The sequence below is a fragment of the Papio anubis genome, chromosome 19, assembly GCF_008728515.1.
Source record: "Papio anubis isolate 15944 chromosome 19, Panubis1.0, whole genome shotgun sequence".
In the NCBI taxonomy this organism is placed as follows: domain Eukaryota; kingdom Metazoa; phylum Chordata; class Mammalia; order Primates; family Cercopithecidae; genus Papio; species Papio anubis.
The window spans coordinates 3,675,055-3,695,291 of record NC_044994.1 but is presented as its reverse complement, the minus strand read 5'-3'; the positions used below and the strand labels follow the sequence as shown (position 1 = coordinate 3,695,291).

At 46.4% G+C, this 20,237-nt stretch overlaps 1 protein-coding gene and 1 pseudogene across 2 annotated transcripts in view; both read left to right on the top strand.

The window, feature by feature from the left end:
• The window catches only part of RAB31 (RAB31, member RAS oncogene family), a 149,497-nt gene that overhangs the window by 33,092 nt on the left and 96,168 nt on the right, over window positions 1-20,237 (top strand). The window lies entirely within an intron of this gene.
• LOC101023492 lies at window positions 15,508-16,847 on the top strand (annotated as a pseudogene). Its single transcript, XR_640222.4, has one exon. The product of XR_640222.4 is annotated as a cyclin-dependent kinases regulatory subunit 1 pseudogene (transcript).

Sequence of the window (20,237 nt, the reverse complement as noted above, 5' to 3'; positions counted from 1 at the left end):
GCTTTGATATGGTCAGCAGTAGCAGCGCACACTGCAGTGCCTTCCTTGCTTGTACTAAGTGGCCTCTGGGTGCTTAAAGCAAGACCCTATTGTGTAAGATGCTGGACTTGGGAAAACCCCTGGCAGGGGCTGCATTGAGGCTGGCGGCTCCTGCGGGGGCATTGTGTGCTGCATAGTGTAAGAGGCAGCCGCTCTGGGCCCACCACGGTGGCTCACGCCTCTGATCCCAGCACTTTGGAAGGCCGAAGTGGGCGGATCACTTGAGGTCAGGTGTTCGAGATCAGCCCAGCCAACATGGTGAAACCCCATCTCCACTAAAAACACAAAAATTAGCCAGGTGTGGTGGCGGGTGCCTGTAATCCCAGCTACTTGGGAGGCTGAGGCAGGAGAATCGCTTGAACCTGGGGGGCAGAGGTTGCAGTGAGCCGAGATAACGCCACTGCACTCCAGCCTGGGCAACAGAGTAAAACTCCATCTCAAAAAAAAAAAAAAGAGGCAACTGCTCTGGGTGCCCCGGCTTGTGGCGAACTTCAGAATTGGGTGTTGGTGTGTCGGTGCTAAGTGACCGAGACAAAACCACTGTGGATGTATCACAAGGGCTGGAGTCACAGAGTCAGAGCTGATGGAGCTTTCCTGCCAGCCGTGCACCATCTGTCCAGTGGGAAGTCCTTTCTGTGCTGGGAGGAAGGCGCCGGTAGGACCCCTTGTCCTGCGCCAGTGCCAGCCTCTCTCAGCCTGTGTGCAGCACGTACATGTCCATGGCAGCCCTCACCTGGATCTCAGAGCTGTGGGCAGGGGTGGAGGCTACTGCTAGGCCATCCTGCTGCTCCAGCAGCCCCCTCAGGGACACTTGACTTTTCCCATGAACCCAGGCCTGCCATCCAGGGTGGAGATTTCATTTGGAAATGCTCGCCTCACTTCCTGTGCGGTTCCTCTGTCTCTTTTATGAGCGGGACATACCCCTCATCCACTGCCTCATCCAGGTTTCCTGGTGTGGCAGCGTCCCCAGGGACCCAGAGCGAGCCAGGGAAAGTGAGTCAGTGGCTTCCCAAAGTGGCTGCCTGGCCTGTGTTGTCACAGGGCTGCTGCTCTCTGCCCTTTGTCCTGTCTCACGGTGTCCCCAGCCCTCCCAGCACAGGCCGCTGAGAAGACAGAGTTGAGTTGACTGTCACTGTGGTCTCCGGGAAGACCACTAGGCAAAGCGCTGGCAGGTCTCTGAGTGGCAAGGCAAGGTCAGACTGGGTTGAGAATTGCAGCTTTGATTGAAGGCAGTCTTTCAAAGCAGGCTCTTGGTGAGGATTGGGTAAGAATGGCGATATTGCAGCGCAGAGTTGGTGGAAACAGCAAGCAAGGGTTTCGAGAACTTCAAAGACTCCTGGGGCAAACTTCTGCTGCTTCCTACTGAAGAGTAGATGGGCCTTCAGGGAAGTTGCTGGCAGGAACAGTCCTCCCATTTGTCTGGGCGGATGGTCCGGAAGAGCAAAGACATGCTAATGAGACAGAGGAATAGCAAGTCCCGTTCAAGCAGACAGGAAGGGACCTCAGTTCTCAGCGCCAGCCTGAGTGTGGGGGCTGCTTGGCTCGGCCTGTTTCCCCGGGACGTTCTATGCGTTTTCTTCTTCGTGGCTTTTTGTTTTCTAATAAAAGATGTTTCTATTCATAAATGTTGTAGATGAGGATAATGTCCATTTATTTTATTTTGGAGGGGCGGGGATGGGGAAGGCTGAGGAAGGGGGCTGATTGCTGGCTCATGCCCAATTATAGTTTATTTCCTCCCTGAGTGCCCTCTTTGATGTGGGAAGGAAAGGGAATGAAATCCTTCTCTTTTACGCCTGAGCAGTGCAGACAGCCTTCTCCGGACAGTTTGGCTTGACCTGTTGAGAGTGCTTTCTCCCTGGCGAAAAGGAACAGGAAAGCTCACGGCAGCGAGTGGCACAGGGGTGGAGCCACAACGTGGCTCTTTCTCCTTCTCCTTTTCCTTCTTCTTCTTTTTCTAAAAAATCCAGTCCACTAAAGCACGAATGTGTTTGAGAGTCGCAAGTGAAGTATAGCAGGACTTTAAAAAACCAAAGCTGTCTTTCAACGTGTTGATATTCTCGGACTGTAGCAAACACAGTTTGGACTTGTCCATTTAGAAAGCGGTGTCAACAGGCTCTGAAATGCCATTGTCCCAAGGGAAATGAGGACATGTGGCAAAGCTTTAAGAATTCAGCCCCTAGACTTAATTTTGATTGATTGAAAAAGTTGTGCTTGAAATAATTTATTTTCTTGAGTTTTTTGATTTTTATTTCTTCAGTTCTATCTGGTCACCTTACCTGTGTGGGCATGACCAGCACCTGAGGAAGAATGATTAACAGATGTACGAATAACTGAAATGTACTTGAAAGCTATAAAGCAATATGTGTTACTGAAAATAAACAGATAGTGTAATACCTGGATTATAAACACCTCCATCACTTGAAAATAAAGTGTTGCCTTAATTCAAATAATAATACCTCAGTGTTTACATAGTGCCTATCTGAAAAGTGTGTGAAGTTACTGTTACTTTCTAGATTTCCTGGTGGGTTGATTCACTGGAGGGCTAGTTGGGTAGGGAGGTAGCACCCGAGCTGCCACCCTGTCACAGCTCCCAGATGGACGTGGAGTTGGGTGCTGGGTGGGTTTGGGAAATCTTCTGGGTCCGGCCCTCCCGGATATGCTTCCTGTCCTGGGGCTTCCCGGGATCTGCGTTCTCAGGCCACATGCAAAACCAGTTGTTAGTCATCCCTGACACACTCTGAGTCACCAGCACCCTCTGGGAAGCCACAGGGAGACCTTGGCTGAAGCCACCGCAGCACCATGTTTCGCCATCTTGCAGCCAAGTCTGTTTATTTGTCTGCCTTTGGCATCTCCAGGACCTCACTCTTTTGAGTGTTGGTCTCAGTTTGCAGACAGATGTGACTGTGGACTCCCGGGTGCGGTCTGTGCCTGTTGGGAAGGTGGTGCTCAAATACTTGTACGTTCATCATAGCCAAAAGGTGGAAGCAGCCCAAATGCCTGTGATGAATGGATGAGCAAATTGTGATATATATATACAATGAAAAACTATTCAGCTGTAAAAAGGAATAAAATACCGATACATGCTACAATGTGGATGAACCTTGAAAACATTATACTGAATGAAAGAAACCAGACACAAAAGGTCACATATTGTGTGATTCCATTCATAGGGCTTGTGCAGAGTAAGTTGGTACATGGAGACTAAGTAGATTTGTGATTGCCAGGGCTGGAGAAGGGGCAATGGGGAATAACTGCTTAATGAATATGGAGTGATTTAGGGGTGAAGAAAGTGTTTTGGAGTTAAGTAAGGGTGGTGGTTGCCACCACTGTGGATGTACTAAATGGCACTGAGTTGTTCACTTTGAAATGGTTAATTTTATGCTATGTGAATTGCAGCACATACAAAAATTGATATGGTTTAAATGTGCGTAATTAGTTCCTAGCAGGAAGAGGGTTTAGATCAACAGTATTAAATATTTTCCTACTGAAAACACACGGCTCATATAACACCTACAGTCAGCGGCATCCACCCAGGAGACACACTCCCAGGAGCTCCCAGGAGGATGCACAATTTACGCAAGTTTCCTGAATGCCACTTCATCAGCTTTGTTACGTTAACTCTGATTAATTACGAGTTACTCGTGGCGTATCTTGCAGAAGCAGGGTGAGGGGATTAGGTGATGGTCATTCTAACTTTTGATAATTTTGAGGGACAGCAGTGTAGAGAGAAAATACTAGTGTAAAAAGTTACATTTATCTGGGTGCAGTGGCTCAAGCCTGTAATCTCAGCACCTTGGGAGGCCAAAGCAGGAGGATCGCTTGAGCACAGGAGTTCGAGACCAGCCTGGACAACACTGAAACTCTCTCTACCCCCTACCCCAAAATAATAATAATAATAATTAGCCAGGCATGGTGGCATGCACCTGTAGTCCCAGCTACTCGGGTGGCTGAGGTGGGAGGATTGCTTGAGCCCAGAAGGTTGAGGCTACAGTAAGCCATGATTGCATCACTGCACTCCAGCCTACGTGACAGAGCGAGACCCTGTTTCAAAAACAAAAAAGCTATATTTATATAGAGAAGCCTAAAGAATACAAAATGTGTACCCTAATTCCTCTACTTAGATCACATCTGTTGATATTTAAAAATAAATATAAGGAGGCCAGATGCGGTGGCTCATGCCTGTAATCCCAGCACTTTGGGAGGTCGAGACGGGCGGATCACGAGGTCAGGAGTTCGAGACCAGCCTGACCAATATGGTGAAACCCGGTCTCTAATAAAAACACAAAAATTAGCCAAGTGTGTAATCCCAGCTACTCGGGAGGCTGAGGCAGGAGAATCACTGGAACCCGGGAGGTGGAAGTTGCAGCGAGCCGAGTTTACGCCACTGCTCTCCAGCCTGGGTGACAGAGTGAGACTCTGTCTCAATAATAATAATAATAGTAAATATAAGAAATATATTGTGTAGAATTAGAAGATTCAAATAGTGTAGAAGGGTACAGACTGGAGAGTGAAGGCTTCTCTACTTAGTACAGTTGCTGTTAATACGTTCTCGTGATTTCTGTTTGTTTTCTTCAAAGAACCATTTTATGGTTATGTGCATATGCTTACACAATTAAAAATAATAGAGGTGTCATTACAGATTTGCATATGGCTTTTTCACTTGATACACCTTGAAGCCTTTTCCATACGTATCAGCATCTAAGGATATACTTTATTCATTTAAGTGGCTGCAGCATCACGGTAATAATCAGCACTTATCGAACCTTTGCTGTGCGCCAGCACCGTTCTAAGTGCTGTGGGCACATCATTGTCGTTAATCTTCACCACAGCCCCGTAAGGGAGGCGCCACCATTGCCCCATTTTAGGGAACGGAGGGGACGGAGGGAACAGAAGTGCAGGGACATCCAGGAAGATATTTAAATTTCGTGTGTCTGATTCCAGAGCCCAGGCTCTCACCAACACAAAATTCTACTCCTCTGCACAGTTGGTTTGTGGGAGGGCTGGGATTTATTGTGATTTATCGTCTACACAGCTTCTGTGTGTTGCGGTTTCCTGGTTCAGTGCCCTAAGGTGCGTGTGCCCTGTGTTTCACATTTCAGCCTCCCAGGGGCTCTACCCTAGTGGGTTTTCTTGATTTTGTCTTCCTTAAATTAGAAAAGGAAAGGAAGAACCAAGGAGACCAAAACAGTTATGACTGAGGTTTGCAGAACTGTTCCCATGAATGGCTGCTAGCTCTTGATACATTAGTCCAGAGCACAGAAAATCTATACTTTTGATAGCTTGGACTGGACACAACAGTAAGTCTTTCTAGACTGTTCTGTCCGTTAGGGGAGAAGAGTCCTCGTTGTTCCTCTGGGATGCAACATAAGAGAGCAGCACAGAGGCTTTATGGGTGACCCTGCCACGAGTGAACAGGTCCCAGCGTGAAAGCGGGACAAGAAAGTTGAGCTCGTGACCTCCGTCCATTGGGTCCTTCTGTTCATTCTTTCTTTTCTTCTCACTGTGTCATTGTATCTCCCTGAACTCAGCTCCAGATTGAAACGTGGCTGTAACCCCAGCTAACAAACAGGCTTCCCTTGAACAGGCCGAAAGGTACACAGGGTGAGTCTATGTCGTGACTCTGTGGAGGCGTGGGCAGCGAGATGGTTGTCTACCGGGATCTGTGTTCTGGCTTTTGTGAAGAAGGAAAGAAATGGGAAACATGCTGATGCCAGCCTTGCTGCGACTGGTTGGCAGGAGTGTAAACAACTAGCTGGTTTGGATCTGGGATCAAGATGAAGCGTAATAGAAAACCCGGGCTGCCTTTATCCTTAGGTCAGCAAAATGGCAGGATGCTGCTGTCTGCGTCCCGGCTGACCCTGGTGTTCCTGACCGCTGCCAATACAGTTTGCCATTTAGATCCATTTAGCAGAAAAGGACATTCGTGTAGAAGGATCCCGCCTTGTAAAAATGCAGGCTTGGCATGCACTGGGGCCCTGGGAAGCCATTCTTATGAATCTTTTTCTGGGGGAGAGGTGCCGGCTGTTGCATGCAAAACTGGGCACTGCTGTGGCAGATTGGCCAGCGCATTTTTACGTGTGGCGGACACTATGGAAAGGCTCCTTTGTGCCAGTTTGGATAAGACTGGGTGGGAAACCAGTGTTTGAAATTAGGTGCTGAGGTCATAGAGTCAGATCACAGCAGAGCAGAAGTTTAAGCTCTGAGTTCGGAGAAGGTCTCAATATTTTCCCTGACCTCTGAAGTTGTCCAAACCACTAAGTGAAGAAACATACTTCCTTTGGTTCATCTGACCAAATTATCATCTGCAAACTTTTGGCCTTGTTGCCTCAATCGAACTGCAATCTTCCTGCCTGCCTGAGAGAGAACTGGGTGTCGGGGGAGCAGGGGCAATGTATTGTTGCTCCCCAGGGTCAAAATGTGAAACCAGACCAAAGGGTCCAGATGGAAACCAGAATGATGATTTCACTCCTGGAACGAGGCGTCATCTTTCCTAGCACATGTATTTTTCCTTCATGCCTCTTTTCTTTTTTCCTTTTTTAGTTTTAGTCTTTTTGAGACAAGGCCTCGCATTGTCACCCGGCCTGGAGCATAGCTCACTGCAGCCTTGAACTTTTGGACTCAAGCAGTCCTCCTGCCTCATCCTCCCGAGTAGCTGGGACTGTAGGCAAGCACCACCATGCCCGTCTAATTTATTTATTTTTTATTTTTTGTAGCGATGAGGTCTTGCCATGTTGCCCAGGCTGGCCTTGAATTCCTGGGCCTAAGTGATCCTCCTGCCTCAGCCCTGCAAGTTCATTTCTCTTTTAAAATAAAGTCAGTCAGTTGTAAAGTTAGAATGTAAAAACAAACACTTTCTGATGGATTAGAGGATGCACACAGCTTTCTGTAACTGAAATTCTGAGTGCATGTGCAACAGTGCCTTTAAACAATGACCTTGGCCTGTGGTGCACATTTGATACACTGAGCATAACCATGGCTGAATGAGTGCTCCTGGTGCTTTGGCTGGAGGCAGGACTTGGATGTTGGCAAGGCCCTGACATCGGGCCACAGTAATCTTTCCCAGACTCTGCATGTCCACGTTTTTCTAGGTGGGAGACATCATTCTTTTGATGTATTGCTCTCCAACCGCAATGGTAGAGCAGCACGTGATTAAGTTACGGTTAGACATAGAAACAATACTTGTAGCAGAAACTTGAGCTGGTGCATGTAAAAAAGTGGTTCATTTAATGATGTAATGGCAAAGTGAAGGGACCAAATGGAAAGGGGCGTGCCCAGGGCTCATCTACAAAATCTTCGGGACATTTCCTCCTGGGGGTCAAGCTTTAGATGCCTGCTGCCCAGCCATGAGAGAACATCAGAGGGCCACAGCGTTCCCCAGGTTTCTGTTAACAGAGCAAACAAAACAACATCCCTTGCAACCCAAAGGCAGGCACACAGCTGGGCCCCAGGAAGACAGGGATTGCACTAGAATCCCTTGCGGTCCTGAGAGTGCTGCCTTCTGGCTGCTTGGCTTAGCTCCTCTCTGCACCCCAGCTTCCTCTCACCTTGCTGACTCCCCTGTGGGGAGTAAAAGAGGCTGCCTCCAGCCTCCGCTTGCACAGCTTTGTTTCTGCGTGTTCCCGGCCTCTGTGTGGAAGGACATGCTAAGAGCCCTTTCTCCACTGTGCTTGCATTGACTGATAACATGTCTGTCTGTGACACTAGCTCGGCCTTTTTTTTTTTGTGATGGAGTCTTGCTCTGTCGCCCAGGCTGGAGTGCAGCAGTGTGATCTTGGCTCACGACAACCTCTGCCTCCAGGGTTCAAGCGATTCTCCTGTCTCAGCCTCCTGAGTAGCTGGGATTAGAGGTGCCAGGCTAATTTTTGTATTTTTAGTAGAAATGGGGTTTCACCATATTGGCCAGGCTGGTCTCGAACTTCTGACCTCAGGTAATCTGCCCGCCTCGGCCTCCCAACGTGCTGGGATTACAGGCATGAGCCTCCGTGCCCAGCCCAGCTCAGCCCTTTTAATGTACGGAACTGTGCAACCTGGAGGTCTGAGGGCAGCTGCAGCTTTCATTAGCTCCAGCATCCCATTGACGTCCGGGTTGGATGGCTCAGTATTAAGCAGATCCTGACTGATAAAATATCATTCTTCTAAAGTTTCTACTTCTGTATGTTTTATATATTCTATGATACTTTAGTACAGTAGTACATGTGTGCAATTTATAAATGAGTACACACATATTAGAGGATGCACACAAACTCTTTTACAATTAGGATGTGCAATCAAAGAAGTTTGGAGACTTTTACTTTATGGAATGTCTACACTACATATAGGATGTTTATCCAGAATATCTCTGGGAATATGCAGTGGTTCATACAAGGGACAGATCATATCTTAATAAGCATATACTACACATTTTCTTTCTTGACTCCAAAAAAACTTAAAGAGATTTATGTCCATAGATCTTAAGGTATGTACAGTAGAATTTCATGTTTCAAACATTTACTGATAGTCTCACATTATCATGAGAAAGAAGACTGGGATTGTGCTGTGGGATTGTTATTAAGTTATCTATACTTACTTTCATAAAATGATTTTTAATATAAAATTAATCAAAGTTGCTCAGTTGTAAGAGATGAATGGCTTTATTTGAGATACTGCTATGATTCGAATGTTTGTCTCCTCTAAAACTCATGTTGAAACTTAATTCCCAGTATATTGAGAGGTGGGGCCTTTATGAGGTAATTGGGTCATGAGGGCTCTACTGTCATGAATGGGTTAATCCATGACGGGAGTGGTATTAATGGGATTAATGGGTTATCACAGGAGTGGCATTAGTGGCTTTATAAAGGGAGAAAGAAAGACCTGAGCTAACTCATCATCCCCTTTGCCAAGTGATGCCCTGCTCCACCTTAGGACTCTACAGAGTCCTCGGCAGCAGGAAGGCCCTCACCAGATGCAGCTCCTCAAAGTCTATTGGACTTTCAGCCTCCATAGCCGTAAGAAATAAATTACTTTTTTTTTATAAAGTACTCAGTTTCAGGTATTCTGTTATAAATAACAGAAAATGGATGGAGACAGATACCTTGGCTCTGAACTTTTTTCTTCCTTGGCTTTTGAAAGCCTCTCCTGGTCCAGTGTGGGTTCTATAAACCTTTTTTGACTTCTTTAGGACTCAAGAGCTGGAGCGAAGGTCTTTTAGCAATGGAGAAAGTACGTACTAGGAGACGGAGGCATGGGAAGTGGCTCTAACCCCATTTCTACAAGTAGTGTGACTGTAGATCGTGCTGGGGCTCAAGTTCTTGATCTGTAAAATGGGAATGATGAAACCTCCAAGAGTCATCATGAAAATCAAATACAACCATGAACGTGTTTGTGCTCTATGAGCTGTAAATCCTAAACGATAGGTTGCTTAAGATGAAGAAAGGCCATTGTTGAGTTTCTCATGAACCTCTGATGCAGGGCGCGTTCTAGTGTATCATGCGTAAGGGATCCTTGCCAAGTCCGAGGAAAACTATGTGGTGCCGAGTGCATCACCCTGGGCATGAGTAGTCCCACCCAAGACAGGCAGGGGGCTCCTGCCACTCTGCGCATAAACAGGAACTGAAAACAGAACTCCACCCCATTGAAACTTTGAGGTCTAGCATCATATTTTGTCCCTGTTTGTGCATCTTACGTGCTTATGCGATAAGGTACCGTCGGCCCTCAATATCTGTGGGTTCCATGTTTGTGGACTCAACAACCTTGGATTTAAAATACCGGGAAAAAAAATGTGTCTGTACTGAACAAGCACAGGCTTTTTCTTTCTTTTTTTTTTTTTTTTTTTGAGATGGCGTCTCACTCTGTCGCCCAGGCTGGAGTGCAATGGCGCAATCTTGGCTCCGCCTCCTGGGTTCAAGAGATTCTCCTGCCTCGGCCTCCTGAGTACCTGGGGTTACAGGTGCGTGCCACCATGCCCGGCTAAGTTTTGTATTTTTAGTAGAGACAGGGTTTCACCTTGTTGGTAAGGCTGGTCTCGAACTTCTGACCTCAAGTGATCCACCTGCCTAGGCCTCCCAAAGTGCTGGGATTACAGGCGTGAGTCGCTGCACCCAGCCCAGACTTTTTTCTTGTCATTATTCCTTAAACAATATGGCATAACAACTGTTTACATAGCATTTACGTTGTATAGGTATTATAAGTAATCTAGAGATGATTTAAAGTGTACAGGAGGATATGCATGGGTTATATGCAAATATTATAACATTTTATATCAGGACTTGAACATTCTCAGATTTTGGTATCCGTAGGAGGTCCTGGAACCAATGCCCTAGGGATACCGAGGGACAACTGTATGCACTGTTGAACCTCCAATGTCTAACACAGTGCCTGGTGTGGCCTAGACATGGAATATGTGTTTAGTGAGTGGAAGAATAAAGGCATTGCCATACCTACTTGTCTCTCTGGCACTTGTCACAGGATTGCAAGCCCAGATGGTGTTTGTGAAGAGGCAGGAGTAGGTACAGGATGGAGGTCTAGAGCTTGGGTTTCTGAGGCACAGACCAGGATCAATTGTATCACCTCCCTAAGCCTGTTTTCCCAACTGTAAGGTGTCACACTAGTACATCTCTCGTAGAATTGGATTGAAGATTAAATGAGGTGATGCAAATTAACAGAGTCTAGCATATGGGGACGTGGAGTGGGTGTCTGCAGGCAGCCACTGCTCTGTGTAGGTTCTGCCTCTGCACCCTACAGTGGGAGGGCCGCTACTGGGAGAAGAATCAGACACAGAAGAGGGGAGTGGGAACAAGTGGGGCTCTGCTGGGAACCTCGTCATCTCTGTGTGCTAAAGACCTTCAGAGAGTAACGCCCAGTCTTTACTTCCAGCAAATTCCTCTTTTGGTCAACTCTAGTCCAGAACTCTATGGAGAAGGGACTTCTGGGAAGTGAGTGGTGTTCCCAGCTCTAGCCACGTTGAACCTAGGATGATCCAGGACACTGCATGTTAGGTCTGTGTAACAGTGTCTGTGTGGGCTGTGTGGGCATGTGTGTGCACGTGTATGCATGTGCATGTATGTGTGTGTTCATGTGTGTGCTTCAGATCTCCTTTGGGGAATGTGCAGGAATGTCAGAAGTGGGGAGGTAGAGCCTCTGGGTTAGGGCAAGGGGCGAGAGACCCTCTTTGAGACCACCTGTGGGGGCTAAGATGACTCCATCCTGGATGCTAATCCATCATGTTGGCTTCCGATTAACTCCAGTTCTGGGAATGCCTCTAAAATTTCTATTTCATCTTGTTCCTTGTGTAAGAGCATGTACTTACCATAAATCTTGCCCTTAGGTCAAAACAACCTTGATGTTATCGTACTTACCGTAAATCTTGCTGTAATTGTCCTGCATAACCCTTCTGAAGCACAGACACTGTCCCCCTGTGGTACGTAAGCCCTGGGCCTGGGGATGGTAGCGCAGGGATCCCCCATTTCGTCTGCAGGCCACCCGAGACACGGCTCCTGTTCACGCATCCCATTAAATGTTGCTCTCTGAGAAGCTGGATTTGCTGCCTCTTTCTTCGACCTCTCAGCTTCCTTGGCTTTTGGCAGTAGGTTTGCAAAATGACCTGCTCACCACGGAACCAGCTTATTCCAGTCGGAGTGGGATCAGCAGAATGGGGGAGTGGAGAGCATAACCCAGACCCCTCCACCCACGTGTTCATGGGAAGGTGCTGGCTTCTCTGCCTCCTGGGGAGAAAAACCTCAAATGTCTGACTACGCTGACTCACTCGGACAGCCTTCCTTCTCTGTGGCCTCTGCTTGTGTTCTCCTCCCTCCTCCTCCCTTCTCCATTCACCAGTCCTGCCTGTCTCTCTGCTTGGCTAATGCATCCCTTTTGGTTTCAGATTTCGTGTCCCTGCCTCCATGAAGCCTTCCCTGATTGCCCCAGTGTGGGCAGGTGTCCCTGTGCATCCCCATCACAGCACTTGTCACAGTCGATGCCACTTCCCAGTTTCCTTGTCTGTATTCCTCACTCAACCAGGAGCCTGTGAGGGTGGAGACATGGGATCTTGCTGGGACTTACAGCAATAGCCATGTGCTTCCCTTCCCAATGTCACACAAGTGAGACATGGTCTGGTGCATCTGATTCTGAGTCTCAGCCGTATGCGAGTGTGGCATGACCTTTCATCCATCACCCCTCTCTCTCTCGCCACGAGGACAAAAGCAAGGGTGACAACTACAAAAATGACCACCGCTGCCAAGGCCTCTGCTCTGAAAGTGCAGCACGGTGGGTGGGACCTCAAGACAGTGTAACTGACGACGTCCGCAGAATTCAACCAGTGTGCCCTGGTGGGTGGGACAGGAAGTAGGGCAGTAGACGATTAGACAGAATTGATACTCTTTGAGATCAAGCAGTGTGTGGCTTTGAGATGGAGAAGCAGTAGTAGCTTTGTCCTTCCCAAGATTTGGACCCAGGGTTGCCTTGGGAATTCAGACATCAGGAAGGTGACCTGAAACATGGTGACTTGGCTATGTAGAGTGGAAGGCACTTAGAGGACATTTATCTATCCAGCGGGTCTTTTTGTTTTTGTTTTTTTTTTTTGAGACAAGGTCTTTCTCTGTTACTAAGGCTTGAGTGTAGTGCAGCCTCAACCTCCTGGGCTCAAGCAGTCCTCCTGTCTCAGCCTTCCATGTACCTGGGACACCAGGGACATGCCACCATGCCTAGCTAATGTTTTGATTTTTGTAGACAGTGTCTTGCTATGTTGTCCAGGCTGGTCTCAAACTCCTGGCTTCAAGCCATCCTCCCACCTCAGCCTTCCAAAGTGTTGGGATTATAAGGGTGAGCCACAGCACCTGGCCTATCTAGCAGATCTTAAAACTATTTAGGCCATAGATTACGTTGCGAATCTCATGAGGGACCCTCTCACCAAAAAAAATTACCTGCCCACAAAGGTTTCCATACGATTTAGGGGGATATTATATGCTTGAGGTCTATGATCTGTTTCTAAGCCTCATCCCAGAGGTGTGGTGATGAGGACCAACAAGGGGAATGTTTGTCTGAGGTCAAGACGGAGACAGGAGAGGTAACAAGGGCAAGGCTCTCTCGAGACCTGTTTCCATACATGGTGGGGTCTCTCAACTTGAATGGAAAGTTTAATTTTGCCTCTGTATGGTGGTAGAAATAGTGTCAGTGACATCAAGTTTTTATAACGGGAAAGCACCACAGAGGATCTTGGGGTGCTGGGCTCTGACGATGATGCATGAGCTATCAGGATTGTGTCCACTTCAGAGGGTACAACATGTTGAGAAAAGGGGGCACCAGACTAAGGCGGTCCCTGTGAGCACATTCTCGGAAAGTGTGAGGGTGGGTAAATGATCCTTGTTTCTTGCCTTGCATTGAAGCCTGTGCTATTCCACATTTCTTTTTTTTTTTTTTTTTAAGATTATTTTAATTTTATTTTTTTAACCTTGGTTAAAGATATGCATATTCCACATTTTCGCTGGTGCTTCAGAATTTGTTTAATGAAATGAGCTCTTTCTTTCTCTCTTTCTTTCTTTCTTTCTTTCTTTCTTTCTTTCTTTCTTTCTTTCTTTCTTTCTTTCTTTCTCTTTCTTTCTCTCTCTCTCTCTCTCCCCCCCCGCTTTCCTTCCCCTCCCCTCCCCTCCCCTCCCCTCCCTTCTCACTCAGTCACCCAGACTGGAGTGTAATGGCACAATCACAGCTCACTGCAGCCTCAACCTCCCAGCCTCAAGCGATCCTCCTACCCCAGCCTCCCAAATAGCTGGGACTACAGGCTTGCACCACCATGTCCAGCTACTTTTTTATTTTCTGTAGCGACAAGGTCTTGCCATGTAGCGCAGGCTGGTCTCGAACTTCTGAGCTCAAGCAGTCCTCCCACGTAAGCCTCCCAAAGTGCTGGGATTGCAGACCTGAAGCCACCATGCTGGGCCATCAGCTGTTCTTTAGGACAATTTTTTTCATTCTTTTTTTAAAAATCCTTTTTTCATTTAGTCTTCCCTGCATTTCAAATAGAACGATCTTATGAGAAGGGTCAGTGGGATTATTTAAAGCCGAGAGATGAGGCAGTGAGCTCCGGGAGGCGTTCGTGCCTCCCTTCTCCCTCTGTCTGTCGGGTCCCAGGACTAAGGATCCTGGCTGTGGGCAATCTGCAGGGTGGAAGAACAATCCTGTTTCCCCTAAAATGTCTTGTCACGGTTCCCAAGGCCCCCACTAAGGACGCGTGGAGTGGGGAGGTGAGACGGGAGGAACTGAAACAGCCCCATCCTGGTGTTAGGCTCCCTATTGAGTCACAATGTGTGGAAATGATATCAAATGAAGGAGAGTTTTTCTACTGAGATAAAAAGGCACTTAATAAAACGACATAACACTTCACAGGGAGCTGTTTTAATGGCTGCTCAAAGCAACTCTGAAGTATCTATAATGAGATCTTAAAAGCAAGTTCTGAAATCTCCAATTCTCTTCTTTCTGATCTTGGGTGCTGTGATATCTTCCCTAGAGACTGACTCGTAGACTGAATGACTGTATTACAGGGTAGCTCTCCAGCCATGCTAACTTCATTTGCTGATGGTAGGTTTATCGCTAGTGCTTAAATCACTCTAAATAGGTTTTGTCAGTTAAAGCAGTGTAATATCTTTGCTTTCTTATAGCCCAGAGAGTAGACTTCTGTAGGAATATTCAGAATTACTGCTCGCAGAGCAGAACCTTGTAATCCTATAAAACTTTGCTCTCATCAACCCCTCACACTGTTGATCTGCCCTAAACCTTAATGTCCTGATTTGCAAAATGGGGATAACCCAACTTCATTAGGGTTGTTGAAAGATTAAATATGTAACAAGCCTGGACAGAATCAGTGCTTACTAAATGCCTTCCATTATATCTGTATTAATTGTCCATTGCTGTTGTCCCCAAACCTAACAGCTTAAAACAACATGCACTGATTATGTCACAGTTTTTGTGGATCAGGAATTGGGCATGGCTTAGTAGGTGCTTGGGCTTGGGGATCTCTTACAAGTCTACAACAGGTATCAGCTGGGGCTGCAGTCATCTCATGACGGAACTGGGGCAGGGTCTGCTTTCAGGCTCCTTGGTGGTTGTCACCAGGATGCAGTTCCTGGTGGCCTGTTACGTATGTGCCCTGAGGCCTCTCTCAGCTCCTTGCCTTGCATCTCTTCATGCATGGCAGCTTGCAAGAGCAAACAGGCAAGAGGAAGAGAGGGAGTATGAAAAAGAGGGCCACCAGTATCTTTCATTTATTTATTTGTTTGTTTGTTTATTTATTTGTTTATTTATTTATGACAGAGTCTCGCTCTGTCACCCAGGCTGGAGTGCAGTGGCGTGATTTTGGCTCATTGCAACCTCTGCCACTAGGGTTCAAACGATTCTCGTGCCTCAGCCTCCCAAGTAGCTGGGATTATAGGTGCACGTCACCATGCCTGGCAAATTTTTAATATTTTTAGTAGAGATGGGGTTTCACCATGTTGGCCAGGGTGGTCTCAAACTCCTGAGCTCAGGTGATCCACCCGCCTTGGCCTCCCGAAGTGCTAGGATTACATGTGTGAGCCACTGTGCCCGGCCCCCAGTACCTTGTATAACCTCCCCCTCGGAGGTGACATCTGCCACTTTTGCTGCATTCCATTTCTTAGGAGCGAGTCATTGGGTCCAGGCCATATGGGAGTGAATACTGGGAGGCGGGGATTATTGGGAGCCACTTTAGAAGCTGCCTACTGTAGTTGTCATGATTCTTCATCCTTTTCTGCTAGATATGCAACTCAGGAACAGTAAAGATTGTCTTGTAAAAAATTGCAGAATGTAACAATAACAAATCCAAAGTTTGGAGCTTGGTGCCTCGCTTGGTAAGCGAGGTTATTCCACATGATCTGCGGAGGCTCCCTGCGGGAGGTGGGTGCCTGTGCCACTCATCAGTGACCCATCTTGCCCAGTGAGGATCTCGCACATGTGTTGCTTGTGAAGAAAGGCGGCAAACAAACAGGTGGTTCCTTGGATAGGAAGTATGATTTAAGTAAGAAACCACGTTAGGTGCTGCTGGGAGTTGCTTGGAGGTTGGCGGCGCGGGGCTGAAGGCTAGCAGACCGAGCGATCATGTCGCACAAACAGATTTACTATTCGGACAAATACGACGACGAGGAGTTTGAGTATCGACATGTCATGCTGCCCAAGGACATAGCCAAGCTGGTCCCTAAAACTCATTTGATGTCTGAATCTGAATGGAGGAATCTTGGCATTCAGCAGAGTCAGGGATGGGTCCATTATATGATCCATGAACCAGAACCTCACATCTTGCTGTTCCGGCGCCCACTACCCAAGAAGCCAAAGAAATGAAGCTGGCAAGCTACTTTTCAGCTTCAAGCTTTACACAGCTGTCCTTACTTCCTAACATCTTTCTGATAATATTATTATGTTGCCTTCTTGTTTCTCACTTTGATATTTAAAAGATGTTCAATACACTGTTTGAATGTGCTGGTAACTGCTTTGCTTCTTGAGTAGAGCCACCACCACCATAGCCCAGCCAGATGAGTGCTCTGTGGACCCACAGCCTCAGCTGAGTGTGACCCCAGAAGCCACGATGTGCTCTGTATCCAGAACACGCTTGGCAGATGGAGGAAGCATCTGAGTTTGAGACCATGGCTGTTACCAGAGATCCTGTAAACTTGCTGTTTTTGTTTTTTTCCTGCTGGGTGTTGTATGTGTGGTGACTTGTGGATTTATGTTTCAGTGTACTGGAAACTTTCCATTTTATTCAAGAAATCTGTTCATGTTAAAAGCCTTGATTAAAGAGGAAGTTTTTATAATCTAAAAAAAAAAAAAAAAAAGAAACCACGTTAATTATTTTTTTAACAGTTAAGGCCACATTCTCTATTTCTGCTTAGCTGCACGGAGTTTGTACACTGGGACAAACTGCTCTCTGGAAATGCCAAGAAGCAGTGGGGCTATTATAAGAAAAACGGAACTGAAGGAGTTATGGAACTTGCTCTTCTTCCCCATTTAAGAGTCGTCTTCCTTCTTTAACTGATCGGAAGAGCAGGGGAGGAGGAGAGAGCGGTGGTGTGGTCTTCCTTAAGAGCTGGGCTAGGAGAGACATGGAGCCTCTGGCACTTTGGTTTTTCACTCCTGATAACGTCAGTGGCCCTGGCTTTCCTAGAACTCAGCAGCCGGGTTTCCTTTCCACCAGCAGGGTAGACGAGCCACCACCATTGAGGCTAGAACACTCAGTGGCTGAAAGATTGCTGAACTTGGGAATCCACCAGATAGGCCAGCTCTGCAAGAATGAGAGAAAAATAAATTTAACAGTAGCAGAAAGAGACAGTGTTTTTAAATATTACAAATATTTTCTTATTAGGAACAGTTTCTTTAAGGTGGATGATGTCCCAGCACCAAGACCCTCTGTTCTTTTTAAACCTTCATCTCAGAGTCTGAAAAGATCTGAAAAGTGTCCTGGCCTTAACATGTGTCCTTGGACAAGTTGCTTTAATTTCTTCCTTTAAACTTATGCTAAGGCCTAATCAAACATGACCAGAGAGATGAGGAGACAAGGCAACTCAAACGAAAACCTTTCAACAGACAATAGAAGCAGACCCACAGAGAATCTGAAGAATGAGATTATCAGACATGGACTTTAAAAGATGAATGTTTAATATGTTCAAGGAAATAAAAATCAAGATTTAAAAATTCATCAAGGAATTGAAAACTAGAAAATGAATAAAATGAAACATTTATAACTGAAAACTCTAATAATTGATATTAGGAAATCAATAAATAGGGTTACCATATTTGATACATCTGTAGAAAAAACTGGAAGAAAATCTCCAAACTCAGAGAAACTCAGAGAGATAGAAAATAAAGAAAACAATAAGAGATATATATGTGTGTGTGTATATATATACAGTGAAAAAGTTTAATGTAGGCATAACTGGAGTTCCAGTAGGATAGAAGAGACTGAATGGAGCAGAAACAATGTCTAAAGAGATAATAGCTGGTACTTTTCCATAGGAATTGCTTAGCTTGGTGCCCAGAACTTTTTATATGGTTAGTAAATGTCAGCTTTTCTCATCATCGATATTATTATTTTGCTCATCTTTGCTCCTGTGGAAGATTTACACTGATGGCAGTTTATGAGAGTCCAAATCCACTAGGCCTTTTGTTCACCACAGATCTTACAGTCTTGGCGCTTCTGCTTCTACTGAAGGCCTGGAGTTGGGTTCACACTGGTTGAAATCTGATATGAAATTAGAGTAAGTTTTCCTATAGAAACAATATTGTCAATGAATGTGGGTGTCCACTGTAGAGTGCTGTAGCTCAGCAAGCTTGGGATATAATCGGTCTTTATTTACAGCATCAGTTCAATGGAAAAACGCATATTTTAGTTTCACATGCGTAGCCAACAAATGCTCGCTTGGAACTCAGCCATCAGCAATCCAGTTGATGGAGTGGGGATTGCCTGTACAATTAGTTCGGTCACTGTCACCCTAACCTCCTGCCTTTGATTCCTTTGTAAAGTTTAAGTCTCATTTGTAAGTGTCCTCACTGCAGGAATCAGGACATAATCTTTTTATCCCCTGTCCTTGCGTACTGCTGACTGCACGGGCGGTGAATCAGCGGATGAATTCGTGCATGCATTTGTGCGTGCCTCCTGGAGAGATGGTTCGGCTGGTGAACAGGGCACTGGATATGGGGAATAGGAAGTCTGAGTCTTGTCTGAGTCTTGACTCTACCCTTACTAGTTACAGGCCCACTAGGAGAATCCGTGTTTTCCTTATGCGGGAATTGAGGATGAAGTCATCTGTCCTCCCCTGACAAAGGGCTGCTGTGAGGACCAAGGGAGATAAGTGTGTGAACATGAGTGCACGGGCCATATTTTTGTATCTCAAATATGGCACCTTCTTCTCTGTATATGGGCTTCTGATTCTTTCATGGAGGGAACTGTGGACATTTCCAAGCTATGCTCATTAATGTTCATGGGGCATTAATCTAAATACTTGAGTTCACTTATGCCATGTATTAGTTTAAATTTACTTCCGTAAGGAATATGTTCCCTCATGAGGTAGACAGACAAAACGAAGTCTGGTGTAACAGGCCTGGAGCTGCATTTTCTTGCATTGCTAGCTCAGTTTTCCTAGAACAGCGTGTGAAGACTGAGATTGACTCTGCTTGAGTGAGATCTGCTCTCACCACCTCCAAAAGGAATCTTACAGAATGTTGTGGTAATAAAAACAGCACAGGATGGACTTGAGTTTGATAACGTTTTCTGCTTTTATGGCACTTCTTTTTTGGTAGTGGTTACTGTGACTTGTAAAAAACATACCTTTTTCTCTTCTGTGCATAATTGTCCCTCTGGTGAAAAGTGCTTGAGGTGAGAGGAATTATTTTATACCACCAACATAGTATTTTACAGCCCAGAGCAGACAGGCCCAGTAAGTCCGTAATCTGATAAGCCCCTGGAATGGGATCCACGTGCAAAGTACGTCCGTTCTCTTTGATGCAAAGGGAGGCCTAGACAGAGAATCAAGTGAGGAATGAATTGGAGCTCTCCAGGGAGTTCGCTGGTAGTTTTAGGAGTGATGGTCAGTGCGCGGTGGCTCAAGCCTGTAATCCCAGCACTTTGGGAGGCCGAGACGGGTGGATCACGAGGTCAGGAGATCGAGACCATCCTGGCTAACCCCGTGCAACCCCGTCTCTACTAAAAAATACAAAAAACTAGCCGGGTGAGGTGGCAGGCGCCTGCAGTCCCAGCTACTCGGGAGGCTGAGGCAGGAGAATGGCGTAAACCTGGGAGGCGGAGCTTGCAGTGAGCTGAGATCCGGCCACTGCACTCCAGCCTGGGTGACAGAGCGAGACTCCGTCTCAAAAACAAAAAACAAAAAACAAAAAAACCTCCAGTCTTTGGTCCGGCCGACTGATAGGATACTTCACTTTGGGGACCCGAGGCTCTTGTTGGATATGTAGGATTGGGATTTTCTGTTGATTGCTTTGTAACAAACAGTGTAGGGGGTGGGGGAGAGTAGGTTGGAGGAGTATATTCTCTTCCCCTTAGGCAAAGCTTCAAAAAAGTGCTTTGTGGGTTAATATGGAATTTGTGCCATATTTCTGTGGGGTTTCTTTGAAATCGAAAAGGGCAGGTGCAGCGCTTCCTGGATTAAGCATCCTGAGCCGTTTGTCTTCTGCTCTTGAGTTGACCCTGGTTTTTGGGCTGTAGAAAGGGGAGG